General features: G+C 41.7%; 1 protein-coding gene across 7 annotated transcripts in view; it reads left to right on the top strand.

Annotated features, from left to right (window-relative positions):
• ZNF609 (zinc finger protein 609) overlaps positions 1 to 14,384 on the top strand; it is a 221,035-nt gene that overhangs the window by 3,898 nt on the left and 202,753 nt on the right. For 5 of the 7 annotated variants that reach the window (XM_036840393.1, XM_036840391.1, XM_036840383.1 and 2 more), the window contains exons 1-2: positions 1,130 to 1,233; positions 9,903 to 9,983. The exons of 1 other annotated variant lie outside the window; for it this stretch is intronic. The gene's annotated coding sequence lies outside the window, so the exon portion shown is untranslated. Of the gene's footprint in view, positions 1 to 1,129; positions 1,234 to 9,902; positions 9,984 to 14,384 lie in introns of those variants that run through there. One more of the 7 variants, XM_036840349.1, reaches the window with a different exon arrangement.

The following is a 14,384-nucleotide window of genomic DNA, read 5'->3' as shown; positions in this document are numbered from 1 at the left end:
GCACAGGTTTGATCCCTGGTCAGGGAACTAAGATCACACATGCTGCTCAGCCAAAAATAAACCCTGCAGAGCTAAGATGGTCAAGGACATAATTGAGACTAAGACTTGAGAATTAAGATAAATTTCTTTTCGCAAGGGAAGGGGGTGGACGTTTTAGGGAAGAGGTGGTGAAAAGTATGATAAGTTTCATGAGTGAGAGGTGAGTGGGAGGGTTCACTTAAACAAGGACAGGATGCCTACTAGATAGTGTGCTGGGCAATCAGATGAATGGCAGATAAGATAAAAGTTACAATAGTTAGAATGGTGGGTTGGAAAAGAACCGTAGGACTTTTAGATAATAAAAGGCAACAAGATTTGGTGATATGGGGTGGTGAGGTGAAAAGAGATATTAGAAGGATTAGAAATGGGTACTTTTAAGAGGAAAACTAGTGGTAATCCTACAAAAGAAATTGGAGAACAAAGGATAAAAAATTAGGGGATTGATACTTTTTTGAACCAAGGGATAAAATGGGTGAAACACGATGAGCCGTGCTTGCTCTTCTGTTCTTTGTGGATGTTCACGTTCAGACCCCTTGTGACCCTTTCCTCTCCCCACGGTTGGACACCTATAGAATTGGTGTCTTCCGCATTTAAGGTATGATACTTCCCCAGAGACCTCTCTGCGAGGAAGTCTGGTCCAGCGAGAGGTCTTTCCACGAGGAGAGAGCGTTAGGTTCGAGCTCTCCAATCCAGGTTTCTTCGAGTTTATCTCTGTTTTAACCGGCTCGCCGGGTTTTCCAGCATTCCCAGAGCTCCGAGTCTCTAATCCGGGATCCGAGTCTCTAATCCGGGCTCCGTGTGACCACGCGTTCCGAGACCCAGGATTTGGTTCATCCATCCAGGTTCCGGGTTTCCCCTGCGCTCTACCGCTCCAGACTGCACACCAGCCCGGGATCCGGATCCGAGGGCCCGGTAGTCCAGTGTCCGGGTCTTGCGGGCGGCCCTGGTTGTCCCGGATCGCGGCGGCGGCGGCGGTGGTGGTGGCGGCGGAGGGACCCGCGGCCCCGGACGCAGCGGCACCGGCGGGCGGGGCGGAGCGGCGCGAGGAGGGGGCGGAGAGCCGCAGACGAGGCGGGGTGGGGTGGGGGGGAGGGGCCGCGGGAACGGATGGCGGCCTGGGCCCCGTAGCAGCGGCGGCTCGACGGCCCGGGGCCCGGGCGGGCGGAGGTGGCGGCTCCCGGGACCGGCCGCGCGGTGAGTCCGGAGCTTTGTGTGGAGCCGGGGTTGGGGGAGGAAAGAGGCGGCGGCGCCGAGGGGGCCAGGGGTAGCGGCGCCTGACAGAGGAAGTGGGGGTTGCGGGGCCGGGGCGGAGCGAGGGGAAGGTGTGTATGGCGCGGGTGGGGGGGGTCGTTGCGCGGGTGGGGGAGGGGGCGTCGAGGGGCGCGGGGTGAAGTTCAAAGCGCGGCCAGGGCCGGTTCCGGCTGAGGGTAGGGGTGCCCGAGAGGGGATTAGGGTCTGGCCAGGTTGTGGGGACAGGCCAGAGAGTTTCAAAGGCGAGTCTGGGTATCTTGAGGGGGCCCAGGGCGACTGGAGCTAGTCAGGGAGTTAGGGGGGTTCAGGGCGAGGGTCTGGGAGCAGGACGTGTGCGCAGCCCAGGAGGGGGGAGCAAGGTGGCCGGGAGTGTGCAGTAAGTAGGTTGTGGGTGTGTACTCCTTCCAGTCTTCAGGTCACATTTACTCCTGTCCTTTTCTTCAAGATGGAGGGATTCCTGGGCCTGGCCTTAACTGCTATCCTAGTACCCCCAGGAGGGTTTGTGACCCTGTCCTGTTTGGAAAACCCATGCTGCCCTCTTTTCCCTTTATGTGTAATTACGGTTGGATCATCTCTGTGCTTTGCTCAGATTCTCCTTCCTCCCTCTGGGGTTGAGGAGGAGGAGACACATCTGACCAATTAATGTGTGTTTGTGAAACAGGCAGCAGCAAACAGTCATTTCAGGTTCTAGGAATTAGGCTCACACAGGGTGGAGAGATCAGAGCCCTTCAGGGGGAATATTTCTGAACAAATCACAGATGATTAAATTATCTAAGAAACAGCTTCCAACCTAAATGAGAGTGGGAAAGATGGGGAAGAAAGCCTGTCTGTTTCCAGCCATGTGTCCAGAGCCCTAGGGGTTGAGGAGAGTCCCCAGTCCCCTACAGGCCTCTCTTTTCTGTATGAGGCTTTGCTCTGCAGCCTTGAGTTAATTTCACCCCTGCTGCTTTGTGTTGGGGGAGGGAGTGCTGGTTCAGGCTGTTGTGAGGAGATGACTGTTCTGCTGCCACACACAATAGTCGTGTCATTTTATCGGGACTGCTACCCCAGGGCTGAGAACTGCTGCTGCAGAGATAAACCGGTCCCTCTCACCCGCCTATTGTGTACACAGTGAAGGTCATAGGTTCAAGTCTTGTCTGAGAGCTTTGGATATGCTCCATCTCCCAGGCTCCTCAGTGCCATTTTCTTCCTTTTCCAGACTGGGGCTTGCCATTGGAGGAGGCCAGACAGAAAGGCTCTTCTTTTTGAGTGAGGAACAATGCAGAGCTCATTGGCACACATTTTTCAGAAGAATAGGGAATGCCAGCCATGTTGTGCCTGCCTCTTTGGCTAGCCTGTACTAAGTTGAGGAGGAAGAGTGGCTGGGAGACTCAACCCTGATGTTTGTGTCAGACTTTTAAGGAAGAAGACTCCAAGGGGAGGGTTTTACTCTTGTTTGAGCCAGCATATTTAATCCTTTTTATAGAGATGGGACACACACAAAGATTTTTGTTTATTCGTTTAGGAATACCACTAAAAACCTGTGCAGGGTTAAGATAGGAAGTCAAGGACCAAGTACCTTTTTAATGGTGACTTCCTGGTCAGAATAATTGCACAACAAAAAAGCCACAGAATTTGCCTATCTGGGCAAGGGCTGGGGAAACGAAACAACTTTCCTTTTTATCTTTATTTTCATTCTGATGAAAGGAGGTGACTTATTCATTGTGTAGAAAATCCATATGTGTTTCTGTGTTAGGGAGAAGTTTGCCAGAGAGATGAACATAAAAAAAAAAAATCATTTGAGATCTTGGGAGTTACTAATGAGAGAAGGATGAGAACAAGCTAGAAGGAAACCTGTCCTTGCATTTACCTCATAGAAGTGCCCAAATAGTATTTAGGTACTATTAATTGGGTAAAGAATTATTGGGGGCTAGAAATGAGGTTTTCCTTTAGGACATTAAAGAAAACTTTTCTTTAAAAAGAGATTAGAAATCAAGCTCATTGTGGGAGGACAGTTGTACACAATGTACACTGTACACAATAGCCAGCCATTTCCTATAGAGTGTTGTTGAAGAGGAACTTTAGCCTTTGGTTGTGGTAAAGGTCTTTCTGAGGCCCTAAGTCTGACCACGTTGCCTCCCTTTTCTCTTTCAATGAGTTTCTTAAAAATGATGGCTTGCCACTTAGATGTTGGGCTTTGTTAGGAGGGAACAGGTTGTTCTGACCTTTATGTTTCTTGATGACAGAACTGTCTTAAGGTCTTACTAGAGGTATTGTCTGTCTTTAGACTGTTTCCAATTGTATGTCCTAGGTCTCCGAGTGAAGTCTCAGCTAAACTGAGTCCAAAGCTTTTTGCTCTTGGGCTGTTGGCATTCATTTCTTAATCCTGTCAGGTGACAGTGAAGGCAGAAGCCTCAGATTAAATTTGCCCTGATTAGATTTAGTGGTTTCAGAATTGGGCCCTTGCCACAAGGAGTCTTATAAGTCTTCTGACTGTGACCATATTTCAGAGAGCACTTTGGATTTTTTTCCCCCAGCCTCTTGTTAGAAAATGTTTCCTTGTGAGAGGTCTAGATAGCTGGACAGATTATTGCTTATTTTGTGTGAGGATATGGAAGCATAATTTTGGCTCCTGGTAGTAATTATGTTGCAATTAGCATATAGCAACTAAATGACTGGAACAGGATAATTTGTTGAGGGGTTTACTGATTGCTCTGTCAAGTGGAAGTGCCACTCCTTACTTATTTGACTCAGAACACTACTGCCTGGGCTCAGCCGTGGAGACTTAACAAGTACAGGAATGATGTGTGGTCTCTAGAAGTTCACACTCTGTTTTCTCTCTCATCACTGCCAGATACTACAGAACCTTCTAGTGCCACTTTTTCCTGCTCCATAGGTAACTAAGCAATTGTTATTTCCCTTGTGGAAACTGGTCATGGATGGGAATACTGCCAGACAGATGGGGCCACTCTGAGATGAGGCAGCCTTATGTTGTGTGGCAAATTTTCTTTTAAGCAGCTGAATTCTCTCTTCTGACTGATTTTTAAAAATCAGATTTCTTTAAAAAAAAAAAACCCTGCAAAATACAAAATCACGTAGTGTACTAAATATGCCTTTGTGATATCTCATAAAAGTTGACTATGACAGACAAAATGAAGAGAGGCGATGCTGATTGGCAGGTTCTGGGCCCACTAAGTGTCAGTGAAGGACTATTTTCACTAAGGAACAGGTAATTCACCAAAGCACCTGCCTAGCTGGGCATGTGGAATTGGCAGCAGCTGTGCAGTTGCAGAGGGATTATTGAGCAGGTGGTTAAAGAATCACATGCCACAGTAACAAGAAAATACTTGGTCCTCCGTGGTTTAGGTTCAGTTCATATGTGTGAAATTCTTCTTTGTTTCACGTTTCTTAATGCCTGATACTGGTTTGTTAGTGAGATGATAATGGAATAGAGAAAAGAGATTCTTCCTTCTCTCTGTGTTTCTTTTAGATTACTGAGTAGCTTGCCTTAGACATGGTCCTAGACGGCCCTATTGTATTTCTGTGAGTTCTGGCTTTATGCCCTATGAATGGGAAGGGAATAATGGTAATTCAGTGTTTCTAGCACTTGTTTATTAGGGGGATAGGGAAGGAGAAAATTCTTTGCTTTTAGGGTGGTGAAAAGGATTTAGCTGCTGGGAGGATACCCAGGTGCAAAGGATGTAATTGACTTTTTGTGTTAAGTCTACCTGACATATCTTACTCAAGACTTTCACATGTGTTTTTATTTTATGAATGTAATTCTCCACATGAAGTTTGCACCTCTTCTGTTGTTTGTTTTATTCCATTTTTAGTTTCTCCCAGCACCTTTATAACTCTTTTTTTCTGGCTTTGAGATTAACATCACTGTTAGAATCAAGTCATCATCAGAGGGCCAAATCATGCTAAGGAAGTATCTCAACTAAATATTTATCTTAAAAACAAGTATAGCATTTCCTATAACTTGGAGGAGGATTTTCTATTTTGAGGGTCTCTGCAAATTCCCAGATTTTCCTTCTAGGTTATCATCATCTTCTGTTAATATTTTATTTTTCTTTCACATGTTCATGCCACTATAGTAGGCAGTGCCGTAGAGCCTAAAATTTATAAACAAGCAACTTGGTGTTTATTTTGTGACTTCTTTAGTGTCCTCCAGTGATTTTCTGTATTGGGCTGACAAGCTGTGTGCTTGAAACATGCAGGCACACACATACACACAATCTAATTGAATTCACAGGGTATTAATTAACAGTTGATTGACAGCAAAGAAGTGACTTTAACTGTTTTGGAGTTCAGAAATCCCTTTTCCAAGTGAAGTGAAGGCTCTGATCTGTCAGAGAGATTGAGACAGAGATTTAGGTAGATGGCTGGCTGGCTGGCTGGATAGATAGATAGAGTTTTTTGATTGATTTAGGGAAAAGGGAGGCAAACAGTGTGACTGAGGCCAGGGCCAGTGGACCACTACAGAGACAGGGACATTTGCAAGAATCTGTTTAAACCTAGTTTGCAACCTAGCTTTAAGTAGGAGCCTAGCAGTCATTTGTATAATACTCACTTCTGGGAAAAAATATAAACTTCTTTATTTCCCCATATGAAGCCATCGCAGCTGTTTGTTTTAAACTGTTCACAAACCACCATGTATTTTCCTAGCATTCTCAGTAGTTTGCTTCCTCATGTTTTTCTCCCTCCCCCATCTCCCATCCACATTCTCTGCTCTGAAGACTTCCCTAGCAGCCTGGAAACACTCTAATTACTGTAGCTATTATAGTCACAACCCAGATCTTCCACCTCCCTTCCACTCACCCCTTTCTATCTTCCTTCCCCCTCCCCTTGCTCTAGCAGCAGGAGTTGAACTGCAGTCTCATGAGCACAGTCAGATCTATGAATGAGCTTTATATCTTGTCAAGGCAGAACTCCAGATCCAACAGGGCTGATTTTTCATGGTTCTCTTGCTGTTTGTTCTTGGATCAGAGTCCCAGAAATAAGAGATGGCAAATACCTATTAAGTCATATCTAATCCATCACTCAGGAGCAAACCTGCGATCTTTTTCTTGTCTCTGTGAGAATTTTTTCCTTCTTTCTTTTGCAGGTGAGAGCTGTCTGATGCCAGGCAAGCTCTGAAACTGCCTTCTTTTTATTATGCTCTCTGGTCATTAGTGTCAGGCCAGCTTTGCTCCCTTGGATTTTTATTCTTATCCCATTTTCAGGATTACTTGCTCCCAGCAAAATCTCCACCCTCTTCAACTTCAGTCCTCTCTTCTTCTTTTTTTTTTTAAATTAATTAAAATTAATTAATGTATTTATTTTTGGCTGAGTTGGGTCTTTGTTGCTGTGCACAGGCTTCGGCGAGCAGGGGCTACTCTTTGTTGCCGTGCGTGGGCTTCTCATTGCGGTGGCTTCTCTTGTTGCGGAGCACGGGCTCTAGGCACGCGGGCTTCGTTAGTTGCAGCATGTGGGCTCAGTAATTGTGGCTCCCGGGCTCTAGAGCGCAGGCTCAGTAGTTGTGGCACATGGGCTTAGTTGCCCCGTGGCATGTGGGATCCTCCTGGACCAGGGCTCAAACCCATGTCCCCTGCATTGGCAGGCAGACTCTTAACCACTGCGCCACAAGGGAAGCCCCCCAGTCCTCTCCTCTTGATTGTTGGCACCACATTTGTGGGTTCCTTTTGTACCATCAAGTTATCTATGCCAGAAGTTACCACTTTTCAGACCTTTGCCACAAGAGTCATTGTGGCATTCTCTTAAGGAGTTGCATTTGATGGAGCACAGGACACAAATCCCAGCAGGTGGTAATTAATAAAATGGCTCAGAAAATATGTGCGAGGTTGTGCCCTTAAGAACGCCCTGTACTGTATGAACAAATGCTCCTCCTTTCTGTTTGAATTGGGGTACTTCCTCTTCTAACCCTTTGTTCTCTTTAGATGGATGAATTTTATTTTTGTGTGGCTTAGTTACAGTTAGTTATTTTCTGATTTAATAGTATAAAATGTTTATTTGCTAATATAGCTTTTCAAAGCATAGAGGAAAAAGCACAGAATTGCGAGTCATAAAACCCAGGTCCTGAGCACTGTTTTGCCTCTGACTAGCCATGCCTTGTGCTAGTCACTCCTACGTTTTCACTTTCCTTATCTGTAAAGTGAGCATATTAGACATGATCATCTCTAAAGGTTCCATATAGTGTTGAATTTTATACTATCAAGATTATGATGAAAGAATGGGACAAAAATGGTTGATTGACGTAAGGGAGCAGTTTTTTATTATTGTATTGGTATTCAGAAGGGCAAATAAGTGCAGCCTTAGTTCCCGGGGGCTTGACTCTCACTCCTCTTTGATATGTTTATAAAGTTTATGCTGTGCTTTTTTTTTTTTTTGAAGTTATCTTCTTTTGGAGAGTCTTGTACCTTCATTCTGCAGGTTCACCGGTTTGTCAAATATACCTTTTTCTAGCCTTCTCAAGCCATAGGAGTGGGGATCAGAAAGCTGTAGAAAAAGAACCTCAGCTTGGGAGAAAGAAATCAAACCTGAAAGGATTTGCCTGATATCATTAAGAAGTAATTTTGTGTATTCAGTCAGGAATCTAAGATCTTTAAATCTCTTATATCTGAAATCTTGAGCCAAGGGACTGATTTTGGAGGTGGGTTGGGCATTTTTCCATTTTTGTCCAGTTAGTGGAAAACCTACTTTGAATTAACTTCTTGGGATTGAATAAGAGTTGCCTACTGTTTTGTTTACAAAATAAAAGTGTTATTTTTAATGCTTAAAATGCAAAATCTGGCAGTTTGACCAACAAGGGGGATCTCTGAAATACCCCCTAAAAGGGACTGAGCAAATTAAAGCTGATGGGTGACTTTAGGAACTTTGAAAGTGGTAGTACAGTTGACCCTTGAACAACACAGGGATTGGGGCACCTCCCCCCCTCCCCCAGGGAAGTAAAAAATCCTCATATAACTTTACAGTTGGCCTTCCAGTATCCAAGGTTCCAACCAACTGCAGGTTATGTATACTGTAGTACATATTTATTGAAAAAAATCCAGATATAAGTGGACCTAAATTACAGTTCAAACCCATGTTGTTCAAGGGTTAACTGTGATGTTAGAAAATCTTCGCTTTCAAGCGGTTTACAGGAATAAAATTGTATAACCTAGTTGTTAATTCCCCAAGGTAGGATTTTTATCAGCATTTCCCAGTTAGTTTTTGGATTTGGAACTTCCAATAGCGGCTATTTATTGAATGTTAAGAAGATGATGGTCTTTTAGTCTTTCTTTCTTTTTGGGGAATGTGTTTAACATGGCAAAATCACATGTTTAATCTACCTTTGAACATTGGAAGAAGCATTCACTGTTCTTAAATTTGTACTTAAAAGATCCATCCGTCTGTAATAGAAAAATTCAGTGGGAGGAACTATTGTTTATTTTGGACTCATAAAAAGTCCTGGGAGTGTTTTGCTTTATTCCCAGCCATCTGTAGCACATTACTAATTTTCAGGTAATCTAAAGGTTATTTTGAGAAGTGTTCCACTTGAATGAGATTTTTTAAAGATTTGTATTAGAAATATAAGTGGCTTTTGTAGATAGATTTTTTTTTTTAAGTGTCAAGTGAAGGGTTTTGAATTGAAAAGTGACCAGAGTAGGTGCCATGCAACCCTTGGAAATCAAACCACACCATGATTGAAATCCAGGTCTGGCAGTTAGGCCACATTGCCTGCTGGTACTGCATTGCATGCTGATACAACATTGCATGTTGGTACCTGTAGTTTCTTAGGCTGCAGTTCAGTATTTATAGAGTAAGGCAGCAGTGTCTGCTCTATTCTATGTACAGAGTTAAGCCAGAGGCCTTTTGGTATGTTATCAGAGTGTTCCTAGTAACATTCCTAGGTAAGCACTTTGGGTTTGGTTAAGATGAACTTTTATTCATGTGAGCAGAAGTGAATGTTCAAGAATGTCCCTTGTAAACTTCAGTTGCAAATTCTGAGGTTTGGTGTGAAACTCAGCAAGAATGGTATCAGAAATGGAACTATAGAGAAATTGGAATTGTGAGGCTCATGGGGTCTGTGAATCTGAAAGGTATAGTGGGAAGGGTGAAATTTTTTTTCTACTTGGTATTTGCTTTTGAATGTACCTCCAGTCCATCATTTCTGAAACTTGCTTCCCCTTTTCTCCCCTAAGCATTACAGTTCTTCCAGTTGCCATGGCACAAAACTTTGGGTTCATATTTGGTTCCTTTTTCTTCCTTACCACCTCATCTAATCATTCACCAAGTTTGAATCATTCTAGATACTTTATCATTTAGCTTTACCTTTTCACCTGACCTAGTTCAGGCCTTTCATCTGTATATTATTGTAGTAACCTCATGGTTAATGCTTCTTTCTATATTACATACTACATATTATTAGAGTTTTTATTTATTTAGTTAGTTAATACAGGCATCCCTTGTCTTACTGTGCTTCGCGGATACTGCGTATTTTACAAATTAAAGGTTTGTGGCAAGCCTGTGTCGAGCAAGTCTATTGGCACCATTTTTCCAGCAACATTTGTTCACTTCGTGTCTCTGTGTCACAATATTTCTCTAATTCTTACAGTATTTTAAACTTTTTCATTATTATTATATTTGTTAAGGTGATCTGTGATCAGTGATCTTTGATGTTACTACTGTGACTTGCTGAAGGCTCAGATGATGGTTAGCATTTTAAAATTAAGGTATGTACATTATTTTTTAAGACATAATGCTATTGCACACTTAATAGACTACAGTATATAATAAACATAACTTTTACATGCACTGGGAAACCAAAAAATTTGTGTGACTTGCTTTACTGTGATATTTGCTTTATTGTGGTGGTCTGGAACCGAACCTGTAATATCCCCAAGGTATGCCTGTATTTATTGAGCACTTATGTGCCAGGCCAGACATCATCTCTGTCCTTTCAGGACTTACACATCTAGTTGAGGAAACTAGCAATCATTTAATGAATGTATGATTATGAGCTAAAGTGCTCTGAAAGGAAAGAATTTGTTTCTAGAAGAATATGTAACAAGGAATCCCAGTGTAGACTTTTAAAAACACAGTTCTGATTATTTCACTTCTTGCTGAAAACTTTTAATGACTCCTTACTGCCTATATAGGCCAGTACTCAAGATCTTCCATAACCTGACCAACCCTGGCCTTCAGTCTTCTTTCTTTCTCACTGTTTTTCCAGCCATTCCTTCCGCTTACCCTGCATTTTTCAGTCTGAACACCTTAGTTTTTTTCTTTTCTTTTTTGTTGGAATGCCCTTCCCTGCTCCAAGGCATTCAGCTTTAAATCTGACCCTTCCTTCAACCTACCAAAAAATTTCATCTCCCTCCTGAAGACTTTCTTAACTTTCTTCTTCCCACCTACCTATATCTCCAGAATCGATTTTGTATTCCTCTGTATCTCTTTAGCTCTTTGCTAGGATCTCTGTTATAGCACTGTATCACACCTTGTCTTTAATCATATGTGAATATATTTTTTTCCCTACCTCATTCTAGACTCCTAAGAGACCTGAGTCTCCTGTTTCCCATGGCTTCCACCCCAGTGCTTTGAATATAACTTTATGTGTAGTGCTTGCTGAATTGAATTGGAATTTGATTTTTGAAAACAGAAACTTCTTGTGATTTTTTTTTTAAGACCTTCTTTTATGTTAAGGTAACTTCCATTTAACACATTTTATCCCAAACTGAATAACCTAGGAACAAGGCACAGACTGTGAAAGCCTTTAGAAATCCTTCAGACTCAAGGACAAGCATTTGTGCCCTTTAGTGCCTGCAGCAGTACTGTGGTCCCATATATCCTAGCTGATGGAAGACTTGAGGGGAGGGGGAGAGGTAGTAGTACATGGCAGACAGAAGCAATGTAGGTCGGTCACGGGAACCAGACTGATTCTGTTAGAGGAATATAGGCATGGTTGGGCCCTCTGGGTATTGTTGACCTCCAAGAGGTCTTTTTAGTTTTTCTTATTTACTTCTTTCGTTCCATAAATATTTATTGGATTCCTGCTATATGTGACGTCCTGTCCTAGCTGCTTAGGATCTATCAGTGAACAAAATAGACAAAAAAATCCCAACCCCATGGATCTTGTCTTTTAACAAAAGGAAATATAAATAAGCATAATAAATAATTATATAGTATAAAGAGGGTGATAAGTAATGTGGGAAAAAATAGAACAGAGTAAGGGAGATTAGGAGTATGGAGGAAGGATAGGTGGGGGAGGTAGGAAGGTTGCAGCTTTAAATAAGATGGTCAGAGTAGACATCTTGGAGAATTGTGGTGCTAGTGTGTTACTGGTTTGTTAGGCACTTCCCTGAGGGTGCTGAATACTCTTCTGCCCAGAAGAGAGATAGAGGCACTGTCTGCAGTTGTTCCAAAGGGTCTAGCTGACAGTGAGGTGGAAAAATGTTCCTTTTTCTTGGCTGCTTCCCTGACTGGCATTCCTGGAAGTTAATCATGGTGAAAACTGCAGTCATGTCTGGAAGACACCAAGGGTAGAACTGGAGGCCTTGTAGCCAGTTCCCTGAGGAGTGGGATTTACTCTTCTGTTGATTGGCCCTTGGGTGCCTAGAGTAATGGGTGAGTTAGGCCTCTGAGTTTTCTCCTTCCTCAGAGGGAAAAGCCCATTATCATGACCTTCCCTCTTTCTAGTGAGACCTCAGCAACTTTGTTTGGGGTAGCTCTTTAAAAATAAGTTTTCAGGGACTGTACACTTTGCTCCCAGCCTAAAAATTAAATTTTAAGGTTTGTGGTATTTCGACTTCCTCTCAATGCATAGGTAACTATGTTCTGGAAGTCTCAGTACCTAATTCATTAGCCTGAGGATGAAGATGTCTTATGATGTCTAGATGCTCTCTTGTTTGACTTGTGTTTTGTAAATTTTCATATAGTTTCCTTGCTTGCTCTTTACTAACCCTTCTACTACTTCATTATTTTTCCTGTTGCCTCTTCCCTTTTTCTTTACATTAAGCTGATAGGAAACAGAAATCCCTTAGGCTAGACTGCCATTTTGGTAATTGGCTGGAAGCTAAAATTCCTACCTAATGTATAGGAGATGTCTTATTTCTGTCCTTGGGTTATGTAGAATGCAGCTTGTGGACATCAAGCTCTCAGCACGTTTGTTATATTGTATGCTATTTGAGGTAGCTGAGAGGTGCAGGATACCTGTACACTCTATTTTTAGTTATTTATATCATCAGCTTTTGCAGTTGCAGTGCACAAGGAGACCTATTGGCCATTCTGAAAAAATGTGCTATTTTTGATATAAAATTTTAGAATAAAGGTTCTCAATGAACTTGGGGTCGGTGCTAAGAAAAATCTGTTAACTTTTAGGCAGATGTGGTTCTAATGTTAGGTGAGCCTCTAGGCAGATTTCACATTGCTTTTCTTTGTCAGGATTTGCTGCATATCAGACTTGAAGTCATACGTTCTCACCACATACACTCAAGTGGTACAATAACATATTACCGATATTGTGAACTTTAAAACCAGTGGCTGTTAATTCAAGTGTGTGTTGTTTTTTTCTCTGGTGGTTAAAAGGGTTTCAGTTTAACTGACCAAGTTGTTTGCTTTATTAGTAAAAATGCTTTAATGTTGCTTAGTTTGCTAGTGATAATTGCTTTTTTTAGTAGTAGTGTTTCTGTGGTTTGTATTAGTAGGCCCTTCCAGTCCTAACAGAGCTTGAAATCCTGGCAGTGTGGATTTCAGATGAATTCCATAACACTCTCTGACAAAGAGGGAAATGCAGGACAGTGTCTGGTAGTAGTCTTTTTCTTATGGAGCCTTCCTATAAGAAAGAAATTCAGTTTGAACAAGATTACATTGGGGTAGGTAATATAACAGTGACATTTTCTTCCAACAACAAGTCTATAATATATTTTACCTGAATTTGTGATCTGAAGCATTAGATTTGTTTTAAAGTGTTACATAAACATGATGAGTACCATTTCTGTCATACTCATATAATTTTTTTCCCTTCTCCTTTCTTGGTAGGCAAAATAATGATACAATGTATCACAAGTATGATACAAAATAATGTATCAAAATAATGATACAAGTATCACATCTCAGATACTTGATGGAAGGAAACTAATCATTGAAATGTGGTGCTGCTAGGCTCTGCACTTCATAGGAATGATACAGGTTGCAAGGGATTAAATTTTTATAAGGTTCGAAATCCTTACTTAAATAAGAATGTCACAGTCCTAATCAAAATAATGTGGCTGAGTTGAAACTGTTAATGGAGATTGGAGAAGCTGCAGAATTAGGCCAGATAATAATAATGTGGGGTTTATTTACTTATACATAGATTGGTTAAATACTTTATTGACAGCAAATGTGAAGATGTGGTTTTGAGTAAGATAAACTACTTCACACAGTTGGCAGTTTTAGATCCCATAAAGCAAAGAAATAACCTGGATTTTGCTTTGAGGAACAAACAAGAATTGATAAACGTTTCTGTAGGTCAACACTATTTAATAGTGATCATAATCTTGATTAAGCTCAACATTCTTCAGGGAGAGCAGGAATAAAATCTATCATATGGGGATTCATTTTTAAGAAATTGAGCTGCGATCAAGTATGTACAGTAGGAAAAGTGGAAAGATTTTAAAAAACAACCCACCGGAAGTTTAAAGACTTAAAAGCCATTTTATTAGAAAGCAAGGGATCAAAAGGACCATGCAAAACAGATGGTCACTTGGCATAGTCTCAGAGGTTGTGGAGAGGAGAAAAGCATCTTTAAAAAAAATTTTTAAACATTTTCAATCAAGACCAAAGAAGCCCACAAAGTGATGGTGGTTAGTCACAAGTGCTGCCTAGAAATTAGGTGAAAGAAAAAATGATGAATTAGTTAAGCTCTTTGCTCAACTGATGGTAAGAGTTTATGTTTGTTTTTGCTTTTTTAAGAAGACATGTTAAAAATGGAAAGGCAACTAGAAAGTTGTAAGACTGCTTGATCATGATGTGAAAGATCCATTCAGGGACGAAGACGTTGGAGAATTTCCACTTCTGTTTTTCCCGCTTCCCAAGCAGTTTAAAGCTTCTGGTCAAATGATGATAAATGCTTAACTTTAAAAAAAAATTAGGAC

Source organism: Balaenoptera musculus, chromosome 2, assembly GCF_009873245.2.
Source record: "Balaenoptera musculus isolate JJ_BM4_2016_0621 chromosome 2, mBalMus1.pri.v3, whole genome shotgun sequence".
Taxonomy (NCBI): domain Eukaryota; kingdom Metazoa; phylum Chordata; class Mammalia; order Artiodactyla; family Balaenopteridae; genus Balaenoptera; species Balaenoptera musculus.
The sequence above is the reverse complement of the archived record's forward strand: the minus strand, read 5'-3'. Positions and strand labels throughout refer to the sequence as shown.